The 17076-nt window shown below is 40.5% G+C and overlaps 1 long non-coding RNA gene across 2 annotated transcripts in view; it reads left to right on the top strand.

Annotated features, from left to right (window-relative positions):
* The first annotated feature begins 2985 nt into the window (after positions 1 to 2985).
* Positions 2986 to 17076, top strand: part of LOC111541542 — a 71561-nt gene continuing 57470 nt past the window's right edge. Inside the window, exons 1-3 of one of the 2 annotated variants that reach the window (XR_002731295.2) lie at positions 2986 to 3189; positions 5376 to 5444; positions 8807 to 8907. This is a non-coding gene — a long non-coding RNA (uncharacterized LOC111541542). The remainder of the gene's footprint in view (positions 3190 to 5375; positions 5445 to 8806; positions 8908 to 17076) is intronic. The other variant, XR_002731294.2, reaches the window with a different exon arrangement.

A 17076-nucleotide genomic window follows, 5' to 3' on the forward strand; every position in this document is an offset into this window, starting at 1 on the left:
AGAGAGACAGTTTGTTATAATTTCTGTTCTTTTACATTTGCTGAGGAGTGCTTTACTTCCAATTATGTGGTCAATTTTGGAATAAGTGTGATGTGGTGCTGAGAAGAATGTATATACTGTTGACTTGGGGTGGAGAGTTCTATAGATGTCTATTAGGTCCGCTTGGTGCAGAGATGAGTTCAATTCCTGGATATCCTTGTTAACTTTCTGTCTCGTTGATCTGTCTAATGTTGACAGTGGAGTGTTGAAGTCTCCCATTATTATTGTATGGGAGTCTAAGTCTCTTTTTCTTTTCTTTCTTGTCTCATTCTGTCACCCAGGCTGGAGTGCAGTGGTGCAATTTCGGCTCACTGCAACCTCTGCCTCCTGGGTTCAAGTGATTCTGCTGCCTCAGCCTCCAGAGTAGCTGGGATTACAGGCATGTGCCACCACGTCTGGCTAATTTTTGTATTTTTAGTAGAGATGCAGTTTTACCATGTTGACCAGGTGATCCTCCTGCCTCAGCCTCCCAAAGTGCTGGGATTACAGGCATGAGTCACTGTGTCCGGCCACTAAACATACTATTTTCTATCAAAATTGACCTTTTTTTTTCTTCATCTCTATTTATTTTACAGAGTGAAGGAACATTCTGCTAAATCTTTCCTGATGGATCCCTGCTCCCCTGTGCCTTTCTTTTGTGCCACCGTCTTTATTCCCACATTTGTGTGTCTCACCCCTGTTGTCCTCCCCAGCTTAGTCTTATTGAGCTTTGCGACAATGCCTGCATCCACTTTCACCCTCCACCACATCCAGTTGTCTCTGGCTGGCTGGTCAGAACTCAGAGCAGCCGTGGGCGAATCTGCTGCAGTACAGAAAGGCCTGTGCCCATGGCTGGCTGCCCAGAGACCTGTTCTCTGTCACACCCGATCAGATCTTTGTGATACCACCTCGCCCCAAGGACTGGTTCTGGTTAAAATAAGATGCTCGGGTGTCAACGAGGTTGTGCAAGAAGGAGAGTCATCTTGGAAAAGATAAAGGGAAACAACAGGAAATGGAAAAGAAATGGGATAAGGGGTTAGTTCTTATCACAGTTAAACTAGTGCATCTTGTTCTGTATCATTGAAAATATCTCTTGTGACCAGCACTTTGCAGGACATCTGCTGGTAACCGCCACTTATTTCACAATCCTGAATTCAAGGGTGCCCATCAGAGAAGAATACAGTATCTGTTGAAACAGACTCCCACATGAAGCCCATTGTGCTGTCCCCATAATTTTCACTTGAGTTCAAGGCATGCTGACATATTTTAAATGGGAGATCTGTGTGCAACCTCATTCACTGCAGACTGCAGACAAGTCATTCTCCTGCTATGTGGAAATCTCTCATTTCCCTTCCCTACTGTGTCTTTGGTCAACAGTTATAAACTCTCCCTCAGACAGCTGGTTGTGTATTAAAGTCTATTTATAACAGTCAATGGACAACTGATTGTTTATGGGGAGTTGTGGCAATTTTTGCTTAGGAAAGACAATTGGGGCATTTCTTCTGGAGCAGAGCGGGTTCAGCCGCTGGACTCCACAAACATTGCCTCACTTGTCTTCTTACATTCTGTGGATTGAGGTTACCCCAGGTGCTAATGGTGAATTCAAACCCAGCACAGATTGCTGACTGGATCTTCAGTCAAGAGTCTTGGGGGCTAGACAATAGAAAAAAAATGAAACAGTAATACTTTGTGAGGAACAAAAGAATGCAAAAGTACCCATATCTATGAGGAACAGTATACTATACTCAAAATTTTCAGTAGAGTTTATGAAACTAGATTTCCACCTCACTAACCACAGTTCTGGATTATAGGGGTTTTTTTATTTTTGAGACAGAGCCTTGCTGCTACTGCCCAGGCTGGAGTGCAGTGGCGCAATGTTGGCTCACTGCAACCTCTGCCTCCCGGGTTCAAGGGACTCTCCTGCCTCAGCCTCCCAAGTAGCTGAGATTACAGGTGTGTGCCACCATGCCCAGCTAATTTTTGTATTTTTAGTAGAGATGGGGTTTTCCATATTGGCCAGACTGGTCTCGAACTCCTGACCTCATCTGATTCTTCTGCCTCTCCTCCCAAAGTGCTGGAACTACAGGCATGAGCCACCATGCCTGGATGCCCCTAACCACAATTCTAATTAAAATAAGATCACAGGACAACTTTTTAGCATTGAGAAAACTTCCTATTCTGGTGGGTCTTGAGGTGCTTTTAATTTTCCTTTGTAATTTCAAAACTTTTTTTTTCAACTAGAACAAAAACATAGACAAAACTAATTTAAATCTCATCATTAATCGATAGTGAAGTAAAAATGCTAATGGGAAAAAATTCTGGATTTCTAGAAATGTCTTGCATAATATTTTTCTACTAGCTCTGACTTCAGTAAGATGGTTTTGAACTCTTCCTTAATTTTTGGAAAAATAGAATAGGTGATATGTAATTTTTAAGTGACATATTAGGATTTTAATATAAAAAAATAGAAAAAATTAAAATGGTTTATACCCTTCCTGCCTAGGTAACACTTGTTATGTTAAACTGTCACTTGCATATGATTAATAAGCTCAACTGAGCATAACCTAAAAACTAAACATAATCATTGTTCATATTACTAACCCAGAAAAAATTGTGTACAGACAGTTATATCTATATCTGTGAAGGAGTTTTAAACAAGTGTAATTAAATGATGCAATGACCTGGTCTACCTCTTGGTTTGCTTATTCTGATTTCAATTTATTCCGTTTTATCTGTAAATCTTAGCACATCACATTTGTCTTATTCTGTCTTCTCCAGAAGATATTAATGAATTACAATTCATACATAATGTTATAGGTGATTTTTAATAGCTAATAAAAAGTTTGAGGATTTCAGAATTTTCAGTCACATTGTTTTCAAATCAGTAAGTTACCCCTAAGTGACTAGTTATCTAATTTTTAGTGCTTTTACTGCATTTAGTAACTTTCTGAAGTCCTGTTTGACCCATATTTTTCTATGTATTCTTTTCAGGGCCACTTTAGGAAAAAAGCAGCCTTGTGTTGCTGGAACAATTTGTTCATAATTCTGGATTAGTCTGGGACTGCTTTTTCATAAACAGCAGTTGAAGGCCCATCCATTTGGCTCAGGAGGTCCTCTGTGAGGAGATTTGGTCCTTGTGCATTTCTCTCTCCGTCTCTGCCGCAGCAAAAGGTAAATTAATAATGAGGTGCAGATGAACTGAGTCAAAGCTCTTTTAAGAGGAACCTGAACAGCAATACCATGGTTTCAGCTCTTATATTCTGCTTCAAGTCTTGGATTCTTCTGGGATGTAAGACTACAAAAATGTTCTGTAGAGTCCGGAATCAGTTTCAGGTTGTTCAGACAAGATCATCATTCTTATTCCTGGTTCCCATCAGAGACAGAGCTGAAGGTTGAACTATTTAAAGCTTTCCTTGTGGCCACATTGACGTTAAACTGTCAGAGATAGGAAGAGAGAACCGTCAATTCATCCCAAACAAAAGCCCTTTTCTGTGGATTTATCAGTTAAAAGTAGTAAAGGTTTTGCATTGATTGATGCCTCTGTGTGCTATTTGAGGTAGGGAGAAACAACCAAAATGGGAAGTTGAGGACTTAAATAGGTCAAAAGAAGTTAGTATTTTCAGAATTGTATTCCATATGTGAATATAGAACACACAAGGGGGAGTAGTCAATAGAAATAACTGACACATGATTTTAAGCAAAAACCCTAGATACATCAGTTGGGGGCTACATTTTAATGTGGTTTTACCAGTGAACAAATCAGCGAGGTTTTCCCTTCTAGCAGTTAAAGTGCCTGAGATTTTAAGGAACTGAACTCTGAGCAAAAAGATCCACATAATACAAGTCTTCCACAGATCAAATGTAATGTAACTTTTAGAAAACAAAAGCCTCAGTTCCTCAGGGCCAGCGGACTTCCAAGATATAGGATGACCTTCTCTCCAGAACGCATTCTTCAAAAGCCAGCACAAATGTCTGCCAGGCAATTTGGGGGGTAGGGGTATCTAAGTTTTCCTTTATTCTTAAAATTCACTGATAGGATAGGTTCCTAGGAACAATGAGTGTTTGATTTTTGGAAGTCCCTTTTTTTTCCCTTTTTTGTTTTCCTTTCTATTGTTTAAATCACTGAAGGAGTGGTTTCCCAAGCTCATTGAAACAAAGGAATGGAACATGCTTTCACTAAAGCCTTCTAGGAAGCTTTGAGACGGGGAGGAGGGTGGGCGGATCATTCAGGAAAGTGACTTAAGGTCACTGGTGACAGAGCAGAGTCAGCGAGGGTGAGCGCAAGAGCAGACCTAGGACCAGAGTTGTAGGTGCTGGTGGATGGACAAAGAATCCCGGGGGGAGGCAAAGGGCTGGGGAAACTACTTGAATGTCCTTGGAAGCAATGGGAGCCTCAGCGCCATGGAGGCCAGTGCTGCTTCATGCTGGCTGGTTACACCCAATGGGCCCTTGGCCACTAGACTTAGTACATTAGAATCTCTGTGGAAACGATTGGTATATTAAAACACATGTACAGGTAATTTTAACGGGTAGCCATGAAATCAGCTTCTGAGCAGGGAGATAATTATATGTGGGGTGCGAGGGAATGAACTGACAATTCCAACATGGAAACCCCCTGAGGTGTTAACTTGAGTCGTGTTGAAGGTAATACCTACTTTATGGAATTGTTAGGGAGATTATCCTTATGGTTGAGTTCAGAGGTTTGGAATCAAACACACTGGCTTCAAATCCTGGTTCAGTCTATTTGACCATTTGTGTGTCCTTAAGCAAATTACTTAATTTCTTTAAGCCCCAGTTTCTTCATTTGTAAAACGGGTAATAGTGCTTACAGGGAGGACTCAGTTCTGCAGCCGCCCTGAGCATGCTGCTTGGCATATGGAAAGCATGCAAACATTGGAGCCGCCCTTCATTTCTTCCCTCGTCCTCCTGTTCTTGCTGCTATTATATCTAATGACTGACAAAATGTGTACAAACCTAAATGCTAATCTTTTTTTTCCATTTCCAAACTTTGTTAATACTTATCATGGGATATTAATAGACTGTAGGACATTACTTATTATGATGTTTTACTATACAGTACTATATACTGTATAGTGGCTGCTGATTTTTTTTTTCTTTTTCCTAAATTCAAGTATTTCAATACAATGTATGCAGAATATGGGCAAGGACTAAATGCTGGTTGCCTGGGTGGGGTTCATGCCAAATCCAATGTGACAACCTTTTCTGGAAAGAAAGAATAATGACACTATTACCACCTAGATATTAACTGAACATGCTAAGCTCATCATATAGACTGCCCAAGTCAATCTGTACAACATCCTTTTGAGGTTGTTAGTAGAATTACCTCTGTTTTTCAGACAAGGAAATGGAAGCGTACAGTCATTTGCCCAAGGTCAGAGAACCAGTAAAGGAGGATTCCAACTCAGGTAGGCTGGCTCAGAGCCCTGCCTGTTACTATTATGCTTACCAGGCCTCACAGGCCGTGACTGGGAGCTCAGGTTCAAGGATTCCTTCCCGGCAGGCCAGCTATCATAAGAGGAAAGGAAGTACCAGAAAGCTTTTTCTCTAATTTGCTAAATATCAACTTTCCTAATATATGAATTACTGCATAGAGGCACAGTTGTTACACTGTGTAATACATTTTGAAGTATGGTGTGTATGTTCCTGTGGTTGCATTTTTTATGCATTATACACACATCTCTGCAAACCTTAGAGGAGGGATAAAAGGCAATGAGATGTTTTGAGAAAAGTTACAATTATCGGTATTAAGATGTATTTTCTTTTGATTATAAAACAGGTATAAAAATCAGAATATAAAATAATATAGTACCCTAACATTTAAAAATGCACATTTATATTAATGTTAAATTCTGAATGTTAACATTCAAATGTTGACAGTGGTTATCTCTATGATGGTAGGCTTGCGTTGACTATCACTTTATCTTTCTGCGCCTTTGAATTGTCTGAATTTTTTAAAATAATGGACATGTATTACTTTTATGATAAGAAATCCAAAAACACAATCCTGTTTTAGAAAACTTAGAAAAGCCCAGAAAACTATAAAGAAGAAAATAACAATCTTACCACCAATTAAAAATGCTGATAACATTAGCAGATATACTTCCAATTATCTCTTCTTGTATGTATATTATGTGGTAGAGATCACCTACAATTCATAATTTGGTGACCCATTTTCTTTTCTTTCTTTTTAAAAAGTCAAAAGAACTTTTAGGATATTAAAGACTCTTCTTAAGCATTATTATTATTATTTGAGATGGAGTTTCACTCTAGTTGCCCAGGCTGGAGTGCAATGGCGCGATCTTGGCTTACCACAACCTCCGCCTCCTGGGTTCAAATGATTCTCCTGCCTCAGCCTCCGGAGTAGCTATGATTACAGGCATGCACCACCATGCCCTACTAATTTTGTATTTTTAATAGAGATGGGGTTTCTCCATGTTGGTCAGGCTGGTCTCGAACTCCCGACCTCACGTGATCTGCACATCTTGGCCTCCCAAAGTGCTGGGATTACAGGCGTAAGCCACTGCCTGGCCTTAAGCATTATTTACATTGTTTAAATGTTACACAATAGATCATATGTACAATATACTAACTATTGCCCTATGTTTTTTCTCTTTTTTTAAGGTGATCAACAATGATATGTATTAGATATCTTTATCATGAATATTGGATTATATTTCAGATTATTTTCTAGATTCCTAGAATTAGTGGGTTAAAGTGAATGATCATAATTTATTTATTGCTATGTAAAAAAAAAAAAAAAAATTCCCAAACATGGTGACTTAAAAAGACAATATATTATTGTTTTTCATGGTTCTGTGGGTTGAATAAGCTCAGCTCAGTAATTCTTATTTGGGAGTCTGGGGCTGAGCCATTCAGAAGCCTCAATGGCTGGACATTCAACATGGCTTCTTCATGCACATGAGTGATACCTCTGTGTTCCTCCACGTGGCCTCTTTCCAGTATAGTGGCTGGATTTCTTCCGTGTCTCTCAGGGATCCAAGAGGCAAGAAGTGGAAACTGCCAGTCCTCTTACAGACCAGGGCCTGGAGCTGGCACAATGTCACTTCCACCATATCTTCTGTCGAGAGTAGTCACCGGCCAGCTGAGCTTCAAGGATATGCAGGAGCAGCCTCCCTTCTCCATGGAAGAGTGGCATGTGTCTACAAGAGGGCAGCAATTGATGGCAGCCATCTTTGAAGTCAGGCTACCACAGATCATTTTTGAAAATGGAATAAAATGCAGTTTGGTACAGTTTTAAGCAAACTTGTGAAGTAACTGAATGTTTACAAAAGTCTACAGAAAGACATTTCTGTCAGAAATAAATCTTGCTAAAGCCTCTTGAAGGAAGTGTGAGGGAGGAAAGCAGGCCGATGGAGGCTAGTCTTTTTGATAGGCCTAAATGTTCCCACGTCCCCTGAGAAAGTCTCTGCAGAGGGATGGAGTGCTAAGGAGCGAGAGTTATCGACCGCTGAATGACTCGTCATGCCTCAGGCAAACACTGAACTTTCCTGTTCCTTGAGGTTCAGCTCAGGCTGTCCCTGTCCTGTCCGGACTCTCTGGGGCCAAACCACAGCCTGGGCAGAGGTGCCAGCCTGGAGGGTGTGGGGAATGCAGGGACAGCCCTGGAGGAAGAAGGGCAAGTTATTGCTGGGAAGTGATTTGAGATAGGGCTGTCAGGGGAAGGAAGAGGGAGGTGCGGGATGAGGTGACCAACTGAACACAGAAATCTGCAACTCTGACTTGAAGACACAATGGATCTACAGTGCTTAGCAGTGAGGGGTATGCTTTGGAGGTTACTATTCTTGGAAGGGCCCAGTGGCCCGAAATCTAGCATTCTGCCCCTGTAGACACTCCAACGCAAGCTATTACAAGGCTCTGTATTGCTTCAGTAACAGGAGAGAGGAGGACTCCTGCTCACTCTTCATCTACCTCAAATGCTCCCCCACTCCCTCCCCACTGGAGATTCCACTTCCCACCCCACCTTCCCTCACCTGAGGGATCCCTCCATCCTTAGTTGTCCTAAATCTCCACAGAGGCTGAGGAGACAGGATTAGGAGTGAGGTTTTTGAGCTCACTGTTCAGGTTGGGATTCGGGCTTTACCACATACTCTGAGTGACTTTTGGTTAGTTAGTTAGCTTCTTTGCATATTGGTTCACTCATCTATAAAAGGGGGATTTAAATACAGTCTCACCTCATTCTGTTGTTGTAAGGATTGAATGAGTTAATTATGTAGAATTTTCTAGAACTCTGGACCACAGTAAACACTCACAAAGCATTATTTTAACTTTCTATTACTTAAAAAATGAAAACTTTCTTTGGTTTAAATAGACTTTATCTTTAGAACGATCTTAGGATCACAGCAAAACTGAGCAGAAAGTACAGAGAGTTCCCATATGTGTCCTGCCTGCATACACATGTAAGCACAGCCTTTCCCACCATCGGCATCCTGCACCAGGTAGTACATTTGTTACAACTGATGAACCTACAGTGACACATGATTATCACCCAAATCCATAGTTTACCTTAGGGTTCACTTTTGGTGTTGTACATTCCATAGGTCTGGACAAATGCACGATGACATGCACCCACAACTCCAGCATCAGACAGATTTGTTTCGCTGCCCTAAACATTGTCTTTTGTATTACTTTTAGTTACATCTTGCCTTGAATTGTAGATAAGACATCATTATATATGCGTTATTACTTCTTGTAAACTAATCAAGCTGGGTTAGTTTATGTGACCTGTACAATATTACTTGTTCCACAGAGCCATGCATGAAACTTGGCAAATGGATAGTGAATTAGTGGTAGAAGAGGTGAGCAAATGAATGAATGAGACCTGTGGGTAGGAGTAAAAGACAAACTCAGGTAAGATTTATGATTTTTTTTTATACTTTTTGAGTATTTTCTATATTTTCTCCAATGAGCATATTATTTTTATAGTCAGAAATAATAAAGACAATTTGTTTTAAGCTTTTAAGTTTGGGGTACATGTGAAGGTTTGTTGCTTAGGTAATCATGTGTCATGGGGGTTTGTTGTGCAGATTATTTCATTACCCAGATATTAAGCCTAGTACGCATTAGATCCTCTCCCTCTTCCCATTCTTCACCCTCCAATGGGCCCCAGTGTGTGTTGTTCCCCTCTATGTGTCCATGTGTTCTCATCATTTAGCTCCTACTTACAAGTAAGAACATGCAGTATTTGGTTTTCTATTCCTGCATTAGTTTTCTAAAGATAAGGGTCTCCAGCTCCATCCATGTCCATTATAAATGTACTACATTTTCTTTAGTCTAGCACTGATGGACATTTAGGTTGATCCCATATCTTTACTATTGTGAATAATGATGCAATGAACATACACAGGCATGTAGAAAAATGCAAATCAAAACCACAATGAGATGTCATCTCACACCAGTCACAATGGATATTATTAAAAAGTAAAAAAATAAGACATGCTGGTGAGGTTGTGGAGAAAAAGGAACCCCTATACATTCCTGGTGGGAGTGTAAATTAGTTCAACCATTGTTGAAGACAGTGTGGTGATTCCTTGGAGATCTAAAGACAGAAATATCATTCGACTCAGCAATCCCATTACTGGGTATATGCCCAAAGGAACATAAATCATTCTATTATAAAGACACATGACATGCATGTGCGTGTGTGTTTTTAAGAAATACCTTAAACTTGCTCTCTGTTCCTCACCTCCTTCTTCACCCATTGGTACTTAGCTCTGGTTCCTCTGTTGCCAGTATGCACCATGGAGTCTATGCCAGGCAGTGTGGGGTTTGTCAGCTAGTGTTCACGTTGACCACAGCTAAGAGCACAGACTCTGGAGCCAGGTGCTTGGGTTCAAATTTGGGTTCCTCCCCTCCTAGCTGTGTGAACTTGGGCAAGTTAGTTACTTCTCTGTATCTGCCTTTCCTCATCTGTAAAATAGGTATGATGGCACATACCTCATAGGGATTTGTGAGGAATCTCTCAGTTAATACAGGTCAAGTGCTTAGGAAAATGACTGGGACATAATAAATATTTGCAGGTGTTAGCTCTTGTTTCCATCATACACTGAAGCCTATTAGGACACACAGAATCAGCCCAGGGAAGTTTCTGTTCTAATAAAGGACTGTTGAGGGCCTATTTATGCCCTGCCTTTTCTACTACCACACCCACATGCTGGTCTGAAGAAATATAGATAATTCTGGCAAAACAAGCTGCTTTTTAAATTTTTGTACAAATCTAACTTTCAAGTTTCTGCTACCTTTGAACTAAAGCTCTGTTGTAATAAGTGCATCAAGAAAATAATTAAAGAGTTAGAGATTTGGTTATAAGCTAAATAGTAAAAAGGGAATCTGCTTGCTGACTGGATCATGCCTCACCATTTAATGGCAACAGCAAAATGTCACAAGCAAGACTGGAACAAGAGTTGAGCCCCTGCTGAGAGTATCTGGTTAGAGGTAGTTCAGGTAGGTCTTGTCACTCTTGATCTCAGTTCATCTTGGTATGAGAATGTACATGGCTGGAGGATGTCACTTTCCCAGCCAAGGCATCAATCCCTAGAGTCTTTACCATTAGAAAATATGTGACTTCTTCCAATGAATGTCAAGCCTAAAGTTAAGCCCAAATCTAAACCTCTTTGATTATTATTTTCAATTATTATCCTTCTGTTAGCTTGAGGTTTCTTCAGTATTGCTATACTGAGGAAGATTTGATTCGGCCAGCATAAAAATCTCAAAACAATCCTATTTTCAAGAAATGGCTGATGTGTATGCAGATACAGCAGACTTCATTCATCCAAAGGATACTATGAACAGGTGCTAGGCTTCAGGCACTGAGCTAGGTGCTGGGGAGATGGTAATGAACAGGCCAATGAAGATTCTCTCCTCACTGGGGCTTCCTGTCTGGCCAAGGGTCAAAACTGACTTATGGATCTGTAAGCCCAGTCCCTCCGCACTGAGAGAGAAAACAAAAGCCTCATACCCCTTGTCTTTTCTGTAAAGCGGCAGGATTGTTTCCTGTGATTCCAGGTCAAACCTCAACTAGGAGTATCTTATCAACTCTCTGTTTCCCCTCCCCTCTTTGCAAAGCCCACTCTCTCTGGATCTTTCTTTGCCACACTAGCTTTCTGTTCAAAATCTGAGGATAGTACTTCTGAGGATAAGGTTTTCCAGAGAAACAAAACCAATAGGAATTATATATGTATATGTGTATACACACACACACACACACACACATATACACACATAAAGAATTGGCCCACATGGTTATGGAGGCCAGGAAGTTCCAGGATCTGCAGTGGGTAAGCTGGAGACCCAGGAGAGCTGATGGTATAGTTTCAGTCCAAAGCTGAAGGCCTGAGAACCAAGAGAATTTATAGTATAACTTCCAGTCTGAGTCAGAAGACAGGACAAAACTAATGTCCCAGTTACAAGTCAAGCAGAGTGAATTCTCTCTTACCACATCTTTTTGTTCTATTCAGGCCTTTGATGGATTGGATGAGACCCACTCATCCTGGGGAGGGCAATCTGCTTTACTCTGTCTACTGATTTGAAAGTTAATCTTATCCAGAAATGCCCTCACAGACACACCCAGAATAACATTTGACTAAGTATCTGGGCACCTGTCATTCAGTCAGGTTGACACACAATTAGCCATTGCAGTGGAGTTTAGGCCATATGCCCAAATTCTAGCTGCAAGGGAAGCTGGGAGAAATAAGTATCTGGCCATTTAAGCTTATACAAGGAAAGATGGATTCTATGTTTTAAGATGAGGGATTCTTCAAACCAGTAGAGAAAGGGTCAGATGCTGGGATACTAAAGTGAATAACAAATGTTTCTTACAGACTAGAATCCAGTTTTCCTGGTTCCAAGTTTAATGCTTTCTTCATTACATTGCAGTTGCCACATTATTGGAAAACATTTTTTTGTTGTTTACTTTCAGAAAACAGGCTGATGGGGTGAGAGAGCACTGAGAATTCCATTCTTCAGTGTGTATTTAATTATTTCTACACTGGAGCAAATGCTGTGGACTGATTTTTTTTTTTTTTTCATCGGAATTCAAGCCCCACTCTCTTTGGCAGAGAGTCCTAACTATTTTTGGAAGTTGGAAAAAAATTCAGAGAATCTGGTTCACTTTTGGTCATGTACAGTAATGTTATTTTTGTGTATCTAGGACAGTGACATGGTCAATGCTTATTTTTAATTGGCTTTCTGGGGACACAAGGTCAGGAACAAGGCAGAAGAGTCACAATTGATTAGGATCCTGTCCTGTTGGTCTGTATTCACTGGCAGGAGCCCTCCTCTCCCTGAGTGCCTGAAGTGACTTCTCCTCAGAGCCTGCCAGGCCTCTTTCTGGTCTTATTACTGTCTTTTGATTGCAGCTAGAATGTTCTATAAGGGTTGGTGGAAAGTGCTTTAGTGCAAGAATCAGGACACTAGCATTTGAGTTGTAGCTCTGATACTTAATCAGTGTAGAGCAAGTTATTTACTCTGTATCTGTGAAACACAGATACTAGATTAGATAATCCCTAATATAGCAGCTTTTGGCTGCAAATCAGAATATCCATATAAAAATGACTTTAAAAGTAAGGGAATGTTATATAAAAATAAATTCTGGACTGAGGGTTGTTTGAGAGATTAGTTCAGAAACAGCTCAATGATGTAACAAAGGACACAGACCTTTTGTTTTACTGTGTAGTATCGTGTTCATGATGTCTCTCTTCATGGTTGCATGTGGCTACCATAGTTCTAGGTATCAAGAATAGACAATGTGACATCAAAAAGATCACAGAAGATGAGGGGTTACTTTCTTGTGAATCTTTTTATTGGGGAGGAAACCTTTCTGGAAAAGGTCCCACGCCATAGTCCCAGAGGAAGGCAGGAAAACAATGATCAAGCATTTGAAGGTTCCACTGTGTGCATCAAACTCTACCAGTGAGAGCAAAGACCTGCAAAGTCTTTCCCATGTCCAACATGCTATGATTCTATGGTTCCTTGATGATCTTCATCAGTGAATATAAAAATCAGGCTTTGGCACTGGTACTTGAGTGTTGAGTCTTACCTGACTTTGGAAAGATAAAGAACAGTGGCTTCCTCCTGTGAAAAGTACACGGAGTGGATATTGACAGTAGACTTCAGAACGTTTTTCACGGGGAGATAATGAGTAGCCTGCTAGTGAGGGTAATTGCCCTTCTTAAAATAACATCATGTAGATAGACCCAATGTATCCTTCCTATCAAGTTTTATTTTTACCCAATTTCTTTCTGTATTGCATTCTAGTCATGTGCAATGTTGGAAGAATTCCATGTACCCCAATCACAGGTTGGGTTGTCTGGAGGTAGACACTGAGACAGAGGGATTAACACCTGTAGTGCTCTGTAGTGTAATTCTTCTGCTGAAACTTGCTGTAAATTCTACATGGCATCTTTTCCCATTACTGATGGCTATGGTTTAAATATATCCCTTCCAAAATTCAGGTGTTGAAACTCAATGACTTGTGTGATGGTATTAAGAGGTAGGGCCTTTAAGGGATGATTATGTAGGTTCCTCCCTCATGAATGGGATTACACTTTATAAAAGAGGCTTCTTTATGTGGTGTTTGGCCATCTTGCCCTTCTACCATGTGAGGAAACGATATTCCTCCCCTTCAGTGGATGTGGCAACAAGGCACCATCTTGGAAGGAGAGAGCAGCCTTCCCCAGACAACTGAACCTGCTGGCACCTTGATCTTAGATTCCCAGCCACCAGAACTGTGAGAAAATAAACTTCTGCTCTTTATGAATTACCAAGCCTGTGTTATTCTATTATAGCAGCACAAATGGCCTGAGACGCTGATACTTTCAACACCGTCGTGACTGCCAGATAATACGGCCCAAGTGGCAGGGATACTTATACTATAGCCTGAATATGCTGTAGAGTCCTTTTATTTTCTGGACCACACAAAAGTCTTGTAACCTTTTTTATCACCCAGTATATGGGCTGGCAGAGTAACCCTAGATGTGGGATATGCTGTCACTAGAACTTCAAGAGGCTCACCAGGTATTGCACTTTCTTCTTAATGGTGTAGCATGGTCCTTACTCCTGGGGACTCATCACATCTTCAATGAGTGGGCTCTGGATCTGAAAACTGACTCAGGTTCAGAAACTGGGCAAGAAGTGTTCCTCTTTACTGGGGTGAGTGCCCTTAGCCTCTTAACCATCTGTCCTGACCTTCTGTCTGTACAGAAAAAGTAATATATTTTTTTTCCTGTAGTGCACTTCTCTGCTATCTATTATTTTTGACCTTTTGGATGCTGTTTTCTGAGCTAGACACTCTAGATTCTCACTCAGCCTTGCTGGTTCCTGTATTAATTGTAAACCTCTGGCTTCTGGCAGTTAAAAGCTACAACCTGGACTTTATGGTTTGGAGTCCTATTATTCCCTTTGCTATCAGTAAGCCCAGTTCTATGATAGTATCTCCTGCCATCAGTCTTGGCCCACAGAGGGGAGCCACCACCAAGTATTTTATTCTTCTTGGTAGTGCATTCCTTATGGCTTGAAAAATGGTGTGTCCTCTGGGCTTTGCTATAGAACAATTATCTTTTGGTCATATATATCATAGTAGATCCATTCAAGCATTCCTACTTCCCTGAGACTCTTAATCCCTTTGTCCAACGTCTATCATGGAAATGCTGGCATGTCCACTTCATACTTAGTATGCCCAGTGTATTTTCCATACTTTTGGGAGCCATGATAATAGTCAGTTTGCACATCCTCCCCTGGATCCTGCTGGTACATGCCAGGTTGGTCTTGGTGCTCCTCTGTGGTATAGCCTCTTTCCTCCTTCTGAACTTAGCAGCAAAGGGTACTTGGGTGGCAAATCTCTGTGTCCCCCACAGTCCCAGGTGCTTATTATTCTAAGTATCAAAGACAGACAATGGAAAAAAAATGGTTGCTGAAATTTGCTAAGAGTCCTGGAGCTTCTACTAAGGGACCTTATCAGTCAGGATGGGTGGAACTCCCGCTCTTTTAATGTCTAGTTCTAACTCTTTATGTTCCGTCAAGTCTCAGTGAGGTGCCTCCTGAGGTCTATCACCCATAGAGTGATTTGCAAGCTCATATGAAACTGCCTCCCTTTATGGATTCTCAAAATGACTGGAAACGGGTGCACACTTCAGAGGGAGACACCTTATGGGTGCAGGTAAAACAAAAACAGGATTTGTGCATTACTATGTGTCTGTGACTTTTCTTGTATTAATGTACTGGGAAAGCGTAAGAACTTTTGAATATATTAATTTTTATCTTTTTTGTTTTACCATTTTAAGTCTTTATAGAAATTCAGTGAAGTGTTAAAATGTTTAGAATCAAAGGCATGAATTTGAGTCATAGCATAAATATCTTTTGATAAATTAGTCCCTTTTGGTAAATAATTTACTCTTCTTGAGCTTGTTTCTTTGTTAGTAAAATGGAGGTAATATAATAATAATGTTTTAGAGAAAATAAGACAATATAACAGTATCTTCAGCATAATAAGGCTCAACAATGTCATACACATTATAATTATTATTATCTTCCCACCTCTATTTTAGGCTTCCATGAGGTAGAGACAGGGCCATATTCATTTGTATATCCCCCAGAGTGGTGAGCACAATGTCATGAGCGTTATAGGCACTGAATAAATGTTGGTTAAGATAATTTGAGATAGCTTTAGTAGTACTTTAATTTCTTTCTTTCCTTTTTTTTTTTTTTTGAGGCGGAATCTCGCTCTGTTGCCCAGGCTGGAGTGCAGTGGCGCGATCTCGGCTCACGGCAAGCTCCGCCTTCCGGATTCACGCCATTCTCCTGCCTCAGCCTCCCCAGTAGCTGGGACTACAAGCACCTGCCACCACGCCTGGCTAATTTTTTTGTATTTTTTTAGTAGAGACAGGGTTTCATCGCGTTAGTCAGGATGGTCTCGATCTCCCGACCTCGTGATCTGCCTGCCTCGGCCTCTCAAAGTGCTGGGATTACAGGCGTGAGTTTAGTGAAAACACCCTGTACAAATTCAGGACATAATAAGAATTACATGCACTTTAGATCATACTTTTGATTTTTCTATCAATAGTAAATGTTTTGGGAGTTGGCAGAGCAGGGTTGGATTCTTATCAAGTCAACTTTGCTTGCTGAGGACTCTGTGAGTCTGTGGAAAGCTTAATGCAAGATGGTAAGCTGGGGCTGGGGATTAGTGGAGTGAAACCAATGAGATGTCAGCCATACATCTGAAATCTTGACCTCATTATCACAATGCTGTGATGAGGGGCTCATCAGTTATCAATAATTCAAATATACATAATGAGGTAAACACCTGGACAAGAAATGGAGGGTTCAGTAACAATGATGGCAGTAAGCAATGGCAGAAATATTAGTGTTCCAATAAAACATTTCACCCAACAGAAATGTTCTCTGCACTACAAGAAGCTTCTTAATATCATTTATACCTTTAATTGAATTAGGCCTTAAGAACATTGGGGCTTGGGCTATAGTTCTGTCAGAGTATATTTAGTACTGTAAATCAGGAGCCAAGAGAAACTCTTCTTACAGAACAAAGACAGGGAAAAGAAGACAACTGAGGTCACAGACCAATTCAAAATAGCAATTCTTTTCTATAAGTATTAAATTAGAGAGTAGTTTCTGTAATACTAATATAGATTCAACAATCAAATTGGAAGAAATTAAAAGCTCTGCTTCCAGACATTTATTAAAGGTGGTATCTACAGACTGCTGTGTAGGATAGGATGAGTCAACTAATACTTAATATTTATAAAAAGAACATGGTGCATATTTAGAATATACTCCTGTAACTAAGAGGCACCATGGAAAAGCTTTCCTGGTAAACTTTCACTTATTTTCTTTCTTTCTTGTTGCTGACTGATAATTTATTCATCATTCACTGTCACGATCACTCCTTAACTAACATCCCAGATGTTATCAGCAATATGACTAAAAAATTAGACTGATTTTTATTTCTGGGGGCTGTGGTGGGAGGTGGTGTTAGATAGGAAGGCAGGATGTGAGCCTAGGTCCTCA

This window comes from Piliocolobus tephrosceles, chromosome 4 (assembly GCF_002776525.5).
Source record: "Piliocolobus tephrosceles isolate RC106 chromosome 4, ASM277652v3, whole genome shotgun sequence".
Classification (NCBI taxonomy): domain Eukaryota; kingdom Metazoa; phylum Chordata; class Mammalia; order Primates; family Cercopithecidae; genus Piliocolobus; species Piliocolobus tephrosceles.